The sequence below is a fragment of the Tyto alba genome, unplaced genomic scaffold (assembly GCF_018691265.1).
Source record: "Tyto alba isolate M040663 unplaced genomic scaffold, T.alba_DEE_v4.0 Super-Scaffold_6, whole genome shotgun sequence".
NCBI lineage: Eukaryota > Metazoa > Chordata > Aves > Strigiformes > Tytonidae > Tyto > Tyto alba.
In genome coordinates this window covers 49,674,064-49,693,600 of record NW_024881327.1, presented here as the reverse complement: position 1 = coordinate 49,693,600, position 19,537 = coordinate 49,674,064, and positions in this window count along the sequence as shown.

Genomic DNA, 19,537 nt, shown 5'->3' with positions numbered 1-19,537 from the left:
CTAAACTGTGTTTTGTGCAGTTAATTTCCAAACAACCCTGGGGAGGGGAATTCCTCTTGGGAGTCAATTTTGTGATAGAAAAGATTGCTAATCTCTCCATTGGGAGTTTATACTATTTCCATTTCGCTCTTTCTGCAGTTCCCATGGCAAAGTACAAGCATTTTCCGCTGAAATAATTCAACCCATGGATTCCATTTGCTTGTGCCTACACAGGAATTTCCTCAGCACCCTTCAGATATCAGCTGACAACGTTTCTGCCTTCCACTCATGGACTTTGTCAGCATCTGGCAAGCTGGGCACATTCACCTCTTTCCATCTTTCTCCGTAACACAGCCTTTGCAAGGACTTTGCACACACAAACTGTCCTCAGCGCTGGGTGCCTGATGTCCCAAATCCACTGAAGTCTCCTGGTCCTAGGGAGATGCTCTCTGCAAGTCAAATTGATTTTGGCATGCTGAAAGATCACCTTTGTGATTTAAGATCTTAAACACCGATTCCAGACTTCTAACCTTGAAAATTGTGCCTTGAATCGTCCTCTCTTCTTTTTTACGAGGTGCCAGCCAGATGTAACTCCGCCAACACAGCGGAGTTACACCAGTGCCTATTTGCAGAGCAAGGAGGAAGCACCTCATGCTACATAATGCATTTGGATGTGACTTTTGCATGATGATGACATACCATGTGCCCAGACCGTTCTGTTATCCTGAGAAGCAGAGCCTGGATGCCAGATGTTGGCGCAAGTTCAGGTTCACACAGGCCCACAGAGCCCTAGTTACTACCAGCACTGCAACTACAACCCTGGGAGCCATGGAGGTGGCTATCAGAGTTCTGTGGTCTACAGGGAAACATAGAGCTCGAAGGGAATGGAGCTCACCAGAAACCTGAAAGGGATGACAAGTGTAAGGCCTGTCCGAATCCTGCGATTACTATTCTTTTGCTAATGTGCTCTGCACTGTTCTCTTTATAAATTACTGAATTATCCTTAGGAACAAAAGGTATTAGGGTCCTGCAAGCTTCTCTCAGTTTGTGGTAGGACTAATTCATTAATGTGGCTCCAACAGGAATGTGTGCAATGTTTTTTCTAATTGGACATGACTGGTCAAGAATGACTCGGCCTCCATCCAGATCACACTGTCACTTATGCTGTATAATAAGCTACTACTACTGGCCCATGAATCAATTTTTAAACAATCTCCAGTAATGAACTTGGACGGCCCATTGTTGTTGACAAAGAAATGCACAGTCCTGCTATTGTCAAGGGGCTCAATTATGGGTTCTTGCTGATAAAATAGAGGAAGGGGAATAAGGGGGGGTGTCTATGGACAGTGGTGACAGACTGAAAGAAGTGTTTCATCTCTGGGGTCCTTACAGAGACTGACAAGCCAAAAGGTCAGTTTCATAGAGGCTTAACTTGAAATGTCTGAGGACAAAAAAGGCATCTGGAATCATTAGGAAATGTGAAGTTTGACTTGCACCATTGTAAAACCTTAATATATTATTTTAACTGTAGATCTGACAAACTCTTTGCCCACTGGGTGGGAAAAAGAGGTTAAGGGAAGTAAAAGCTTTATATTTCTCCAGTGGGGGGGAATAAAAAGGTTAATTTTAGTAACTCTGGGAAGAGTCTGTGGGGAAACTGTGAATGTTTCAGCCCATTTGCCATCATCCTGAGCCAGTGGAGTCAACATGGGTAGCAGGAGAGGTTGCTGCCCACACTGGCTGCTGGACTCCAGGCTCCTGATGCATTGCCCTCAAATAACCTCACCGTTGACCAAAATGTCAGGGCTCTGCCCAATTCCTCCTGCCTGAACCAGCCTCTTCAGCATTGTGATGCTGACTCTGTGCTTCACACTTTATTCAGGATGACTTCTATATTACTTGGATTCCCTGAGCCCGCCGGCATAAAGAAAAGAAATATATCTGAAGTGGTTCTAGCAAGCTGGGTCTGGTGTGGAAGAACATGTACTTGCAATACTCTTCCCAGTTGACCAACACCTTACAAAGTGAGCTCTTTGTCATGCCCATGTGGGACAACAGTTGCCAACTCTTATTTTTAAGCTTTAAAAATACCATGCAAATTCAAGGAATTTGTTCCACATTTCTTCCAGCAGTAGAGTAGACTTCTGTGAACCCATGGGAGAATGCACAACCAAATTAAAAAATAACAAAGAAGGGTGTAAATTTGCAAACGAACAAACGAACATGTCCACTGTGCCCATGGGTAAAAACCTTCTCCCTTTGCTGGCGATTTCACCACAGAGCTGGAGAAGGGCAGAGGGCAGCCTGCACTGGACAACTCTGCCGTGTATTTCCCAGGAGGATGAGTCAATTCTCCATCTGGATAAGACACCTTGTCTCCATTCCCAAGCCACAAAGAAGGAGAATCTCAGTGCATTTGGCAGCCTTGAGCAAGAACAATGGGTGGGATGTAATGAGGAGGGGTCCAGCAGGGAAGTGGAGAGTCAAGTGCATGCCGAGTCTTTGCCAAAGCAAGAGTCAATCTAGCCGTGCACGGCCAAAGCGTGTTTGAAGGTGAAGCCCAAGACACACCTGCTGCTACGAAGGCTGCTGGGGCTTGTCTACCAGATCGGCTCATCTCAAAAGGTAGTCCTTCCAAATGCCCTTCAGAAGAAAGGAGAGGGAAGGTACTGGGGGCACCATACTCAGCACACCCCAATGCCAGCTTGAGTCAGGGCTAGATGCTTCAGGACCGCACATAGCAGCACACAGGGACCTGGAGGAGCATGTTGTGCTGGTGCTTCATGAGACAAGAGAGAAAAAGCCCACATGGAAGCATGTAGCTTGGCATTGTAGGCTTTCTGTTATTTCCCAGACCCACAGCATACGGGATAAAGCCTCGTAGGGAGTCCTGGGACAAGTCTGGGGAGACCCTCAGCAGAGGAAGGTGCTGGGTGGTGGCCTGTAAAGTTTTTGCAAACAGAAGCTGTCACTGTTGTGATATGTCCTTAGGACAAAGTCCAGTCTGGTGGCACTTCCAAAATAACCAGCTTGCAGGTGACTCCCAGGTTTCTCAATAAAAGAAAGGAAAGATTCCCCTCTCCATTCTTTCAATTGGCAAGGACCCCTTTTTCTCCTCCCTAGAATGTGCCCTCCTGTGAATATACCTGGACCTGTGGTGTTAATGGTTTGTGATTCACTGAGCAGGAATGCATCTCTATGTCCAAGCACTGGGCTCTGTTTTTTCCACTGCTCCCTGGGATGGAGGAACAAGAAAAAGGAAGGGACTTGAGCCCAGCCAGTGAGAGCAGTGCTGTGGGCTAAAGAGAGCAGCAGGCATGGGGAGTGACGGTTGGCTTTCCAGCCAGCACATAGACCCGCTGCTCATTTTGGTCATCAGAGAGCTGAAGGCAGCCCTTGAACCATTTTGAGACCCTTCATACCCCGGGCAAGTCGTACTGCAGCAACCCTGGACCATGAGACAGAGCCAGATGTCTCAGTGGAGGTGATTCCCACATCAGCCAATGTCTCTGTAGGGGCTGAGTGGAAGCGAAGGGTCTTGGGAGCTGGAGCTGTTTGGGCACTGGCTGAGAACCCTCTACTTACACAGCCAGAGACTGCAGGGGCCGTATTTGGTGCCTGTCTCAAGTCTGGGCGACCCCGTCTGTTCCCATTAGGAGGCCCAGGCAGTAAATTGGGCCCTGAATATATAATTAAGCAAAGGGCACCATCCTGAAGCCAAGGTTCACACTGATTTGTTGTGGCTGGGGTGGGAACAGCCCTTTGCAAATCAGTAGCAGGATGTTGCTCCTAGTCAGCTGGAAACTTGGTAGCTCAACTCCATAAAAGCTGGATCTAACGCTTCAGCTCCCCAGCTGGTTTCGGCATCCTGACCAGCACGCAATCCTGTGGCTTGCTTTTCTGCACGACAGTCTGGAAACCTTCCTTGAGAGCCTCTTGTTTGCTGGCTGCCAGGATTTGCCATGCAGATTCTTGCCAAAGGGATAATATAAACAAAGCATAATGTCAAGTTTCCCACACAAGTAAGATGATCTATTAGCACTGCACTTTGTACTAATTATTGCACAGTGGGTGGGGGCTTGTGAAAGGAGATTTATGCATTCAGCTAGCCTCACTTTTATTATTTGTAAGTACTTTTTGGCAAGGAATGAGCAAGATATGTATTTTATTGTTACGCTGTTGCAAACATCCTAATCTTCTGCACTCATTAAAACCTCATAACAAATAGTAAGAATGATATATTGCAGCCACAGCGAGTGTCTCATTCATCCCCAGGTGGGGGAAGGGGAGGCAAGATGCAGGGGAGAGGGAGGACAGGGGAAATGGGAATGTGGTTTTTTTTTTGGCCATGGTCATATTTGCAGCACATGGAGGGCCCAGGTACCCAAAGGATAGAAATGAGGCGATGGATGAGGAAAGGCTGCTGGGATGCCAGGGTGGATGGGGAGCTCAGTGGTAAGGTCTCAGAATGGAAGAAGGATGCTGCTGCCCCAAAGTGTGAGTCAGCACTCCCAGAAAGCGAGAGACGATCTACACCCTTCCTGGCATGAAGTAGTTAAACTGTATATCTGCTCTGGGGGCAAGTTGATATCACTACCACGGAGCAGCCCGGCTTGCAAGGCTTGTGCCCCTGTGTCACCACCTGGCATGAGGAAGAGCCCAGGGCAGTTTGGGAAGGTGTCTCAGAGTATTTCTTCACTGTCTGGACAAGCAGAAAAGACCCCAGAAGTTGCCCAGTGGGTCAGTTTGGGGTAATACACTGCGGGATAACAAAGTCTGGATGTCACAGTGGTGCAGCTGGGTCAGAGTGGATTGATTGTCGTGATCATTTCTTTGATAATGCCTGGTCGTGACTTAATTTCCCCAGAGCAGCACTTGGTTGATGACCCAGGATGGAACAGGGTGAGTCGAGAGCCCAGTCCAGGAGAAACACAGGTGACCACTGAAGTGGGGACAGTTCTGCTGCCACATCTCCTTTTACAATGCTCTGCCTTCTCTGCCCATACCGATAGCCTCTAAACTGCCTTAGTAATGCACAGGAGCAAGGTGAATATGCCCCAGATATCTGCTTTGCGTGAGGAGCTCAGGACAAGGGCAGGAGCAGGGGTACCACCGGGCTCACCAGGGTGATATTCAGTCAAAGCCCTGTCTTCCAAACCAAAGTTCAGGACACTCTGCTCCATGTTTTCCTCCTGATGATAGCCAGGCAAGTACAAAGTGCAGCCTTTGGGTGTTGTACCCATTGGGTTGATGCTGGGTAGAAGCCAAAACACACCAACTTTGGCTGTCTATTGTTTGGGGGATCAAAGTTCAGTGGAAAACCATGTCACAGGTTGAAGGCCTTTGATGGTACTTCCAGGTCATCACAGCAGTTGTAGGGCATTTTTTTACTGGGAATTCCCAGGTGAAGTTCAGAAAAGACAACCTGGACTCATGCATGAACTCTTGACACATTGGAAAAGATTGCAAGAGGAGGTGAACAGAGAACCCCAGCAAGACATGGTCCCTCATGCTCCCACCCAGGTCTGTACATGACAGCTCTCAGAGCCATCCTGAACCCTGGATCATGCTTACCTGGGATGAGATGGGGTGAGAGCTGAGGTGCTCTTCTTCACAGCTGGTGGGGTTTCTCATCATTTACCACCCAGTCAGAGCCCTTCTTGTGCCACCATTGAGCCATCTGTAGGGGTTGGGATAAGAGAAGGACTTTCATCCTCTTCATCTGTCATTCCTCCCACCCTAAACATTGTATTTCAAACATTACGGTAGGGTTTGCCCTGAGCCCCAGGCTGCTGTCAGCCCAGGACCTTTCCCCTGGTCAGACCCTGTTCAGATGTCATTTTCTCTCTTCACCTGCTTCTTCCAAAATATCACTTCTGTTCTCTCTTTCTGGCCTCCAAAAAGTTACATCTCTGAACTGAACTCTGACGCAAAGGAGGAGACTGTGGCCCTGAGGCTACTTCTGACTGTCAGTACCAGCCTGGGGCAGGTTCAGCATGGAGCAGAGCTGGGGAGAAAGTCTCAGACATTCTGTTTCCAGCACAGCTTTGGAATGGTCACTTATGTCAGGCAGCCAGCTCAACGCTTCACTAGGTACCTCCAGGAGGGGACTGAAAAATGGTAGACTTTTTTATCCCTTCAAGCTCAAAAGTCTTAGCATCAGCTTTCTTCTTCAGTGTCAGGCAAATAAAGACTTGGTACTGGTAAAAAATTATGACCCCAAAGTTTTGAAATATTTGGAAAATATCTCCTGCATTGTCTTCTTCCCCAAGTCTTTATGAGTTCTCCAGCTGGTGTTGGGTTAGCACTGGGATATTGCTAGGGGAAAAAAAAAAAAAAAAAAAAAAAAAAAAAAGACAGAAGGGAGAGAAAAGGTTGAATTTAGGAAATTATAGGTATTGTCTGGACCTTCAGCCCATGGCAAATGTAGAAGGAAATAACATTTCACAGAGATCATTTTTGGGTTTTCTTTGAGATGTCACTTCTAATTCTAAATGCTTCATCCCCTCTTCCTCTGGCTGAGCCCTGTTACTGCAAAAACACTATGCTCCCAGGGGACCAAGGAGGGCATGTTCCCAGGTGGGAATAGAATAATCATGCACCCTTGGTCAGTGCAATCATCCAGGTATAGGAGTTGAACGGGTGTCCTACTCTGATCCACCATCTGGAAGCATGGACAGATTGTTCATTATACTGAAGTCATGATGTGGCTAATATAAATGCAGAGGTTTAGGTCAGGTCCTCCATCTGTGTTGGACGTTCAGCTGGAAGAGCAGCACCAGGTAGAGATGCCGGTTCCCAGTCCTGACACCAGCACATCCAGTGCAGGACATTGTGGAGATAGATTCTGGAGAAAGCCTGCCTCTCCGGGGCAGGAAGCAGAGGTATAAGGGGGAGAAACACAGTGTCTGAGAGGGGAAAAATGACAATTAGGAAAGTTGCTGGCATGAGGTAACTCATCTCTCAAGCTTAAGAAAGTGTTAAGTTGCCAAAACAGAGATCACAGAAATACACCCAGCAAGGAAGGGTTTGATACTGCCTTGGGAACCACTGGTGTGAACACAAAATTGCTCCATTAAGGTCCCAATTTGTAGGCCCACAATACTGAAGTTGACATTGCTGAGGCAGCTACTGCTGTTGATGGCAGTGGTCCATCAGTGAGCCTGCTTCACCACCCCACTGTGGTGTGAAACCCCAGTTGAACAACCTCACTTCACTCCTTCCCATCACCAACAGCCCCTCCCGCAGCTAAACCCTGGCTCATGCCTGCCCACCCATTTGCCCATCTTTATTTGACTTTTTCATCCTTACAGACCTTACCCTGGTCATAAACTTCAGCCAGAACTGGGAAACTCCCTCCTCCAGCCAGTGTCTGTCATAGTCTGGTATTACTTTTATTCCCACCTTCCTCCCCAGTCATCTCTGTTGCAATGCAGACTGTCGTCCCATCCCTTCTCCCATCTCCCCCCGCGTGCCACACTCACGTTCCCTCTGCACAGGCTCACCCTGAACAAACCTCTTTTGTCAGGCCACCCCACACAACAAGAAAATTAGCATCATTCGGGCATGTTGAGGCCACCACAGCAGCTACAAGCCATGATTACGGTGCATGTGGTTAGCACAGCCTGCAACATCAAACAGCATGTTTACAACAGATGTAATCCGTAATGATATAACAGGTGTATAACAGTCAATACCAGCATTGTAGTGATCAAATAACTCTGTGGCACGTTCACATTGATCCGGTATTAATCCAACTCCCTCAGGGTTTTGGTCTATGATTTATATGACTCACTGGGAGGTTTCAGCACCTATTTGGCACAGGACCAAACTCCAGGCAGGGATCAGTATATAATTTACCTTTGCAGTGAGAGCTTTTTAAATCCACGCTCCTAGCAAGCCAGGTTTGTCAATGGCACTTTGAAAAGAAGGGCTTGTTGGAGCACGCAGAAACACGTTTCTTTCAAAGGGTGATTCATGTGCTGCAGCTTCGGCGACTGTCCTGGTTTTACATGCTCGAATGATGATGAATTAAAGCAGCAACAGGATCGTACCCCTTGTCAGCTCTCACAGGCTCCTGCCCATGCTATTAATTTCCCCTGAACCCCTTTATATATTAGCCCAAATCATTTACCTTAGCAAGGAGGCATACAGGACAGGATGGGATAAAAGCATACTGAGAGAAAGAAGATGGGGACCTTCTGAATGGGAATCAAAGCAAAATCCCAAGGTGGCACATCCAAAACTGATGGGGGAAACACTTTTCCACCCAGTCCTTGGTTAAATTTTTAACTCATTTAATCTTTAAATTTTAGACCAAAAAAATGAGTGAGGTTCAAGAAGATGACAACCGTTCAGATGAAAAGCAAGAACTTCTGCAGCCATCTAAGACATAGGATGCTCGCCCAGAGCAGGCATCAGAGCCTGGCTCATGGATCTGCTCCTGCCTAACAGGAGTCAGCCCGCCTTTGACTAATCAAGGGTCCTCATTTAGAAACTCATCACACAGTTAATTTTAGTTTGCACCTCTACAGGCAATTTGCAGGCAAAACACCAGTGATCAAACATGCGTGGCAAATTAGGAGCTGCCTTTTAATAATGAGGGCGAAATGTGTTGCTGAAGGATCATGGAAAGGAAGCTGGTGTTGTGCATGCTGCAATCCAACAAACGAGCTTCGCTTGCAGTGGTGGCAAGCTGGTAACTTTTGTGAGTATTAAATGCAATTAAAGAAACAAACACTCTCCATCATTCCCCAGAGTGAGAGATATTATCAGTTGTGGCTTTGTATTTTTACATAATCACAGTTTAAAGGAACATTTTTCCATATGTGGAAATTCCCTGTTTTCTCCTCCAAACACTAACAAAATCCTTGCCGCTGGCTGGCTCCACTTTCTTCACAGCTAGCTCCCTGTTATGGCACTCCTGCTTGCCCCAAGGCCCCAGGGAGAAGAGATGGGCCCAAAACAAACGCCAGAGGTGAACGTGCTGGAGATCCAGTCCTACACCCAAACAGCACACGTTCCCTCTGCTCGGGGTGTTTTTTGAAAATTCCCCTCTCCCGATGTTGAAAAGGCTTTTGTGATCTCAGAGCCCTCCTCTTTCAGGCTTCCCGCCCTCGCGACGTGATCAAGAGGCACGTCCCACCCATCGCTGAGTGCCCCTCACCCTGAAACCAGGCTATTCCTCCAGGAGTAAGTAGTACGAAGGGCACAGCAACCCCAGGGAGCTCCACGGGGTTTAGCCCAACTGAGTCAAACCCACCTGTGCCACTGAGTGGACACCTTGGGACCTGGCTAACGATAACAGCCTCCTTTTCTGATGCAATTAAGGCCGTTGAGTGCAGCCTTGCTCCAAGATGAAACAGGTCACATGTGGGGCTTTGACTTGGAGCTCAGCTGCTCTGCAGTAGCTTCATGCTCTTCACTCTTCCACGCAATGGCCAAATTATTTGGCGAAAGTCTCGTGCCAAGGGTGTGCTGCTCAGATCGCCCATATCTTGCACAAACATGTTTGCACGCCCAAGCTGTCTCGCACGCCCATCTAGAAGTGTCCACGCACGGTTGTCCGTGCGTCCGTCTACACCCCATTTCAGTCCAGCCGCAATTGCTTTTCCCTGTAGACAAGGCAGATGTGCTTCTCCCACATCTTCAAACCATTGGCCCGAGCACCCTTTGCACCGAGCGGTGATTTCTGGCTTGCTCACATGGCCTTTGCTCGACTTGTTTGTTTGTTTGCTGTGCACGCTGTTTGTGTGCAGCTTGCCTGCTGAGCTTTTCTCTGCCTGCATTCAGTACATGGGTTGGCCTGCTCCATTCTTGGATATCCTCTCGCTTGGTCGCAAGCCTGCAGAAGCTGCCTGGCTCTCCTCACCTCCACCACTCAGGCTGTGAGCAAGCCACCAGCATGACCTCTCCAAGGTGTTGAGGTGAGGGTCTTGGGGCATCCTGAGCTCTCCCACCACCTCACTGCAGTTCCTGGAGAGTTCCTCTACAAGCTGTAAACCTGATCACCAAACCCTGAGAGAAGAAAGGTCTGCTTTTCTGGTGGAAGCAGGAGAAAGTCTAATTCATCAGCACACAGTGAGTGGAGACACTTTGTTATGTCATCCTGCTTATGAACGTTGCCTAATGAGACCTAAATCTACACAGAAATCATCCAGGAAATTGATACTGAGTCCATCTCAGGAGACAACTTGGGACTGGGCTTTGCAACCTATATCCTCTGGATGATCCAAACAGATCATCTCAAGACATGGGACACCAGCTGTGTGTCCAGGATCACTTAATAAACCAGAGAAAGAGTGAGGAACAGTCCTACCATCTCTCTGACAAGTCACGCCGTGCTATACATGAGATTCCTCAGGAAGGGAGTAAGCTCTGTGGTATACTGACCCATACTGTGTTTTTACACTCTCTTTCATGCACATTCCCAATTTTGCATGAGATAGACAAGAAGACACAAAGTCTTTGAAGTTTTTCTTAGACCAAGGCAGTTACTGCTGTTATTTTCCATCTGGCAAGACTTTGAGGACCTATGGCTTTTCCAAATATGTTTTCTGGGAATGCTACCATATTAGAAGAAATTTAGATATAAGACATCACCGCTTATGGGAAAATCTTGTTAATATGGAGGCACCAGCGGGAGCTCTCGTTAAAAATTCCTTTCTGCTTGATAAGGGCCTTCCTTATCTAAACAGTGGTTTGGTGTCCTCCCCCCCACAGGCTGTGTTGTGTCATGGAGTCTGGGAAGGTTCTTCCTTGCAGGCAGAAGAGGAAAGTTTAGATAGCTGCCTTTCATGCTGTTGTTTCAGTGGCTGGAGCCCATAGCATTTGAGTTCATCATCACTGCCAGGAGAACAACCTGTACCTCACAGTTTGATGCAGTGGTGTGAGCAATGAGAACTGTTCACCTTCACAAAAATAAGGACGGACACACATCACAGGCAGGTCACGGGTTTGATGTGCAATCGGTGTTGTCTATTGCACTGCAGAGTTGAGGAAAGGCAGGTCTACCAGGGAAATGAGCCCTTGGGATATCCTGAATCCCTTCAGGGGCACATGCAGGCACAAGCTCTGTCTAACTCAAGGCTCTGCTCTGGTACTGGACCCGCTGGCCATGCACTTATCCATGTCCTGAAAGCAGAATCAGCCCCTCCATAGGCAACTTGATAACCAAATTCAAGAACACCTCTTCCCCTGTTTCCTTCCTCTTTCCCTCCTCTTCTTGTTCTGACAAAATCAAACTGTCCTGTATACTGATCACCTCTGACGCTCATGCTCATTCAGCTACACAGGGCTACACATAGCTGCTGTTATTCAATTTTATTTTTAATCTGTTGTCATTTTTTTGACTAAATCCCTTTAAACCTTTTTTAACTAGCTCAGGGACCACCAAGGGCTGTTTCTCAGCTTTGTTTCTCCCATGTGCTCAGTCCCTTTAAAGCCCGTTTAAATCCTTGCCCATTTTTATTCTTTCTGTTCCTGTCAAGTAACCAGCGTATTCCCTACAGCAGAAGCTCAGCTCCTCTTAGCTCTGCTGGGCACCTCTGCAGACCAAGGATCTCCCTGCTGGCTACTACATGAACTTGATGCTCCACCACCTTTAGCTGGGGGAGCTCTAGCAAGGATGACCATTTTCTTGAGCAGCTCCCAGCTTTCCACGTGGACTGGAGAGTTCAGGGTTTGCAGGCTGTGAGGTGAGCAGGATCCCTCCTGGGCGAGCCCAGGAGATGCCACAAGCCCAGGGAGAGCTGCCAGACCAAGGTTCCCCAAACCCACATCAGGTTATGCAGGATCCTGAGAGCCCATCCTGGGATGTCTGGATCTGGAGCTCAAGATTGGAGCTGGAGGCCTGGTAGCTTCCAAGGGAAGAAACTTTTCATGGAGAGAGAAGGGGGTCCCAGTGTTTTTTGGCTCTTGGCTTGCAAAAGGGAGGCTGAAAGCCTACAAGTAAGTTTACCTCTCCACCCTCAACCTACATGCCTAGGCCTCTGCTTCTGGTCTGTGAAAGCTTGATGAAATCCAGATCTTCCTCGTAGAAGGAATACATGAGGATGAGCAATTTGGCATGTTTCTACAGTGCTCCACTTGCACTGTCCTGTGGTTGTGGCCATTGTGATCCTGAACTGGAGGAATCAAATTAACCTGAATCCCCTACCTATATACTGTCCACCCTGGCAGGGACCTGCAGGAGATGAGTCCAAGACCTCACCAAACCCACTCCCTATGAACCATTGCTGTTTGAGAATCTCAGTGCATGAGCACGGCAGCTCTCATTGAATCCAGATTGCTCATGGTTTGGGAATATCTGCAACCTGCACCCCAGTCTTGATCACCGCTGTGTTTTCTAAGCCTTTCTCTCTCCTCCTCTTCCTCGATCTCACTGAGCTGCAAGGTGTGTCCCCAGCGATAACTGAAGGATTCACTGCAGAGCATTGCTTGCATTTTTGATTCTGCAGTTCAGAGCCCTCGAAAGAGCCCTGCAGCCACTTAGCTCATGATGACGACTGATACCAAACACTGTTTCCTCTTATTGCAAGCAAGTAAAAATAAACAACATCCTACTGTACCTGCCTCTATCCAGGAAAGCAGAGTAACTGGTATTTATAGATAAACAGAGATACACTGCCTGCTGGGGTCTGCTGCAATGAATTTAGACCTGAAGATTGAAAATCCAATTGTGTTTATAAATCAGCTGTGACATGCCAGTGTCATGTCATCAGCGGAAGGCAAAGGGCATGTTTACTACAAGCAAAGGCACACGCTACAGTCATATGCATAAGAAAGTCTCTGTGCAGACAGGTTATTTTTTGCATAGTGGTTTTTTGATTTTTACATGACTTAAGGATAATGCTCTAGGAGCCTTGTTTTTCCTTTGTGCAATTTTTTTTATAGTAATGTTGTTTTTTCCCCTTTCGTGATTGACTGGAGGTTTTGTTCAGTTTTGTTTTTTTTAATGTTCTGAAGAATGTTTGTGCTTTTTTTGGCATCTTATTACATACCTCAAAAAACCTGACTAAAACCCTGGCTCCTTCTAAAGCTCCTGCCAAAAGGAATTCATGCTCCTCTAAATTTGCAGTTCACATTTCTCCTTCCAACTGATATTTTTAATAATAAATATGGTTACTAAGAATAGCTGTTTACTACCTCTGTCAGCTCTGGTCTTTTATTTGGACTCAGATCTCATCCTTGGGTTAACTATTTGTCTTGAACAAAAATCAGCACCATATAAAAACTCTGTGGGGACCCTCCCAGCAAGCTGTCTGGTGCCCTTAAAACGTGCAGCAAGGAGCCAGTCTGGGTGCTGTCGTGTTGCAGCCTCCTACCCGCCTGGGATCTTGGAGGTGCCATGATTTATACAGCTAAACCCAGGCTTTCCCAATCCCCAATCCCTCTCCATGAATCACTTTGTTTTCCCTGATGCTGCTTGTCGCCAGCTTCGCAGCCAGGTTTCTGCATCCATCTCCTTCTATGGCACTAGCCAGGTTTTTTAGCTGCTTTTCTTTTCTTTTTTTTTTTTTTTTTTTTTTTTTTTATCCTTTAGACCAGGCCCTCTTATTAGATATGCCCTTTTCACTGACCCTGAATTATTGCTACCCATGGTCTTAGAAGAACAGCACTGTTTGTTAGTCTAAGAGCACATGTGACAACCCTCTTCCTGGCCAACACCAGAGGTTGCACCAGAGATTTCCAGGCCAAAAACCAGGCATTTCAGCAAAAGCTACGGGCTCTGAATGTGATCCGTGGGGTCAGAAGAGGACAAGGGAATCATCGTCTATTTGGGGACCTGCCAGAAGACACTAATCAGAAAGACGTGCACAAATTTAGTCCAGAGCACACAAGAGTTTCCCCAGGCTGAATCTAACTTTTGTTGGTGGCAAATATCCCATTCCCACCGCAACGAGGCTGCCAGCAGGAGCCAGTATTTTAATGCCCGGGATTTTTACTACAGCCTGTCTGGAGAGAGCGGTGCCTGACCGAGCCTGCCCTGCGGTGGCAGGGAGCGGGTCATTAATGGGGAAGGGCATCCTGATCCATAGGGGTCTGGGCTGGAGGAAGGTTCCCAGCTCCACGGCTCTTTAGGGCTTGCAACAATTTGCAGATTAGTGTTGGCACTTCCAAGGCTGGGCTGGCAGCAAGGCCTTTAACCAAGACAGACAGATTCCCTGCTGCGGCACTGTTCAGCGGGTTTAAATGGAATAACGACGTCTCTCCAGCTTGGGTGATATTGGGTCAATCTTTTTCTGTTTCACTGTGTTTCCACCGCCCCCTCCCCATCCCCATCCTCCCCCCCACTGCAGGTCACCACTGCAGCTTGGGCTGCTGGGAGGGCTGCGCGCTGCTGCCCTTCTGCTTTTGTGCTTTGGGAGGTGGAGGGGATCACTTTTATAACTCTTTGTACCAACACAAACAGAGCTAATGGTAAAAGGCAATCAAATCTTCTGCTCCAAGGCATAAGCTGGTTGCCTGCAGGGTCAGGGAAGAATTTTTTCCTCCGTCCCCTCCTGGGCTTGGAGACTGCTCAGCATCAGCACAGTTTGAGCCTCATCTCAAAAACCTCTCTTGTTCTTATAACTCTTCTTTTTTTTTTTTTTTTTTTTTTTTTTTTTTTGCTGCTTTGCATAGCTTTAAAAAATTACAGAAAAATGATAGGTGCTTATAGCATCCCCAAGGAAGGTCCCCATTAGCACCCTCAGCAAGAGGGGCTGGAGGAGCTGCTCATAGCTCTGCTGGAACTCAGGGCAAAGCCCTGCACCAGCATCAGGCTGCCTCTTCTCTAGAGGCTTTTGACTGCCTCCCTCTGATCTCCTGTTCTCCCTCAGTGGCACGGTGGGAGTTTTCTGCCTTTAGGTCCTTCCTTTTCAACTCCAAATCCCTATAGGTGCTGTATTCATCCAGACTGAACCTTTACGTGTGCCTGAAGGGTGGAATCCGTGCGTTGGGAGATGCTCCCACCACCGCCCCAGTGTCATGACCCAAGCCCCTTCCCTGGGGAACAGCTTGCCTTAGCTTGGTCAAGGCGTACCAGCAAGACACACAGCAAAAATGCAAGCAGGCACAAGCAGAGAAACAACCGTTGGGAAGGCAGGAGTTCAGAGGTAAGCCAGCTGTCCTCAGGTAACAAACTCCAGGCCACCCACATCAGAGCACCAACCTCAGTTCCCTCCCAGCAGAAATGACCAGGGGCAAATCTCAAAGGCAGAGCCAACGTGCGAGACATGCACATCTATCGGCACGGTCTCGCGGGGGAAGAGCAGGCATCAAAGGTATAGTGGCCTCTTCTCCTGAATCCAGCTGTGCCACAGCCCTGAGATGCCGTGCCAGGGAGGATGGAGGCACGGGGTGGCTTTGTCTGGGCTCCCTCCTGGCTCTCAGTACCCCTCTTCTCCAGCTGGACCCATGGAGGGGTGAATCCATTGCGGCTGCCTCCCACGAGAAAGAAAACATGCACACGCATAAAAAGGGCTGGAATTTTTTTTTTTTTCTATTGCATTCTGAAACCAATAATTAAATTTAAAAAATAACCCAACAACAATTAAAGCAAATTAAGTGTGAGGTCTAAGCTACCAGCAGAAGTTTGATTTGAAAACAGCAAAGCAAGCACTTCTGGTTGGGAGTCCTGATAGTTTGTCTCATACCGATGGTCAGAGAGCCAGAGAAAGCAGGAGAGGGAGGGAAAACAGGTAAGAAACCATGGCTAACGTGAGTATGACCCACAGATGGCATGGGACCCTCTGGGGTTGTCATGTGGGTTATGGCAGCACTTTCCTCCTCTTGATTTGCACCAAAGAAGCATTTGGGTGGCTGTGGCTGAGCGACATTGGCTCCACTCTACCTTCTCCAGCATGTACAAGGTTGCTCAAAACTCTGCCCCAAATCAGGCAACCTTGCCCCAAAATCCGAGGGCTCTCAGACCTAGAAGGCCAGGGAGAAATGCATGGGAGATGATGTTTTCATGGGTGCGATTGCACCAGCTGTCCATGATAAACTTTTTGGGGCATCCTCTTCTGTGGGGAGAAAATACTGTCGCCCCCTCCCATTCCTGCCCATCATCCCTCGTTACCTCTTGGGGAAAGTTGGGTGTCATTTTGGTCCCAGCCATAAGTCAGCCCAAACCAAGGGTCCCACCAACATACAGCTGTGTCTTTCTGTGCCACAGCCACCAGCTCATCCCTTTGGCACGGGTGAAATCCCATGTCACACAAGGCAAATCTGTGTCCCCAGGAAGAGTCATATAGAGGGGCTTGCTCTGCCAGCCCCCAAAATGCATCGCTGGGCTCCAGACCTTCTCCCAGGGGATAAAACCCCACAACCTGTCCCTGGGGTTAGCCATGCTCAACCACCACAACTATCACCTGACAGTGTGCAAGCTGTGCTGCTCAACCTTTTACAAAAATCCCTAAATTGTTATTTTTATTTTTTTAAATGGATGTCTCTGTCCCTCCCAAATCCTGCCCTTTCTGGGGAGATGGAAGAGTGGAAAGTACCCTTTTCCCTTCTGGATGACTCCCTTTAGCATCTCTCACTGGACACTCATAGGACCGCAGCGTCCAGCAACCCGGTCTCTTGGGGCTTCAGCTCTTGGGGGTGACCCTGAAGAGGGGACCGGGTGTTTTGGGCCACCCTGGGGGGATGGGGATGGCAAACCCATGGGCTCAGGGGAGCCGCTGTTGGCTTCTTCCCCCCACAGCCCCCCTCCCCGCGTCCCCCACCCACGGCCCTTCGCCGGGGGAGCCGCAGCGCGGCGCAGCCTGCCCAGGGCTGGCAGGTCTGCGCCTTGAGAGAGACATCAAAGTCTCGCCTGGAATGTGTGTGGCTCTGCCGGGCTGCAAGAGATACGGAGCCAGGGATCATGAAAGAGATACTGCGATGGTTATCGCCCCATCAAATCAAGGGGAAGCTGAGCGTCAGGCTTGCCAACAATACCTGTTATTGTTCCTCCCCTGTGCGGCGCTTTATTAAGCGCTATAATCGTTTTAATATTCATGCATCTCCGCAGCCGTTCCACCCCCCTCCCCTTCTCCTCCTCTTTGCTTTTCAACGTATTCCACATTGGAAAGTGCCTTTCTTGCATTTCCTGGGAACTTGCTTTCCCTCCGGGCAGCAGGTGTTTCAGTCCGCAGCACCCAGGCAACGTCCCTCTCCGCACCAAGAAAAGGGGATTTTCTCTTGGTCTTTTGCTTCACTCCCCTCCCACACCTCCTTCCATCCACCACCACCCCCTTTTCCTTCAAATAAAAGCTAATTAAATACCACCTTGCTCAAATGATAGCATTGTTTCACTATCAATGCAGGGGAGGAATTGGAAGCCCTTGGCCATACGGCGCTCCCACTCTGGTGGGATGTGTGCTCCTGGGACATCCCCTTCATCTCCAGATGGCTCAAGAGTGGTCCAAGGGTGTCCCTGCACCAATGCTGTAAGGCAGATGCTTTCCAGTGGCTGTGCATGGGGTTGTGATTTGCACCAACCAGCCTTGGGACGAGCAATCAAGGCACAACAGTGGCGCAAGGATGTGGAGGTTCCTTTGCCCATCCTTCACACTCTCTCCAGAGCTCATTCCTCAACTCAAAGAATAAAACTGGTTGTGGGGTGGGTCTAAGTGTGGGTACCCTGGAAATCATGGCGCCGCTTCCCCTACCTCCCTAACCTGGTGGCACTGCTTCTCAGCACCAGGACAGGCCAAATCTCAGCCAAACCATCAGCCCCAAAACATCCCAAAAGCCATGCCCATCACCTCCATCCTCCTGCCCCATCCCTGGACTGGTGGCAGCTTGCCATAACAACTTTGCTGGGGATGTTGACCATCATGAGGCACACAAGAGGTTCAAGTGGCAGGATGTTTATTCAGGGATTACAACCCTAAGAAATACCTACGATATGGGGATTTATTTTGTGGCATCTCATCCCTTCTGGACTGGGCAGTGTTTTCCCAGGGGTGGAGATGTGACTGTCACCGGATCCCTGGGAGCAGCAGCTTGATCTGGCGGCTGTAAGTCATTGAGAAAACATCAAATCTGGGAGTTGTTTCATGGGCAAATGCCGCAAAAATCTCCTTCAAATGGCTGTTTATGGGATTAGCTGTAGATAAGGGAGAAGTGTTGCATCTGGCAGGCCCTTGCAGCAAGGGCTGCTGCTGAGGAAAATGGGAGTAATTTGGAGAAGAGGGTCCAGGCCTGATGCTGTGCTACTTCACACCTCACCCAGATGCTCACAGTGTTGCTTTCCTACTGCTTGGCCCAGCTCTGATCCACTCCAAAAATTGGGACCACAAATCCATGTGCTTTCCCCAGAGATCCAACCAGGCCTAGGGTGAGGGACACTTCAGCCAAAAGCAAAGCTCAGCAACAGCACCTTCACCTGGCTTCCAGCTCTACCCAGAGCCCATGGCTCATCTCAAAATTTACTTTCATTTTGAGGCACCTAAATCCATTTTTAAACTCCTTCCTCGGTTTAGTAACTGGGCATTTTCACTTGGAAATGAGATGGGGAAAAGGTACCTCTGAAATCATTAGAGCAAAATTAAAATTTAAAAAAAGACATGGTGGGATAATTGCCCAAATTCCCCCAAGTAGCTTGGGATCACTTCCAAACCCTGACATTCTGGTTACCATATTTGAGTAAAACCTTCCCCTGTTTGGTTATATTTGGAGTACCTGTGACAAAGGGAACCGGGTGCATTCAGATTCTGATGGAGGTGTGGAGAGGGGACCCGTGAGCTGCCAGGGGACAGGTGAGGGGACAGGGGAGCCCTGCCTGGGCCAGGGGAGGGTGCTGGCCACACACCGTGCCGGAGGGCCAGTCTTCCCATCAGCAGCAGCTCAGGGCAACCCACCCCAAAACAAGCCAGGACTTCAAGGTGGGTCAGTTTTTGGCCTAGAGAATGTGCCCTTCTCTTGCTTGCCCACCCCCCTTTCCAGCAACAGGTCTGAAGCTCAGTGCTGGGCTCAACCCAGCACAGTGCAGGAGTGCAGGATGCGGCCCCTGGTGCCTTCAGCTGCGGCTGAGGTATGCACAGCTGGGGCTCGCTGGCAGGGCTCTGCGCCGCCGTGGAGTTCCCCCGAGTTCAAAGCTCTGCTGCTGACTTTGTACCCCGCTGGAAGACACTTCCCCTCGCCGCCTTCCGGGTGAGATTTCATAGCTGCAGGAGAGAGGGCTTTTCATCATTTGGCCTCAGTCTGTTTTTTTCTTTCTTTCACCCACCCACCCCCCTCTTCTTTTCTTTTTTTGGTAACAATATCCTATACAGAAAGGAAACAAACAAATTAACCGCTCAGTCTCCAGGCTGAGGCAGCCTCACCCACACACAGCAGCCGTCACCCTTGATCCCCAAAGCACTACATCCCCTGCCCCATCCCACGGGCACGGCAGTGGCAGAGCTGATGGGGGCAGTGGGGGTTTTGCAGCTGCGTGGAGCCCCGCTCGCCTCATGGCAGAGATCAAGGTCAGGAGGGGTCTGTTTTGCTGGGGTGGCCAGGGTTCAACCCAGGGCTTGGCATTAAGTGTTGGGGATCTGCAAGGCTGGTGTGCAACGTGCGTCTGCTTTGGTCTCCTTGGTCT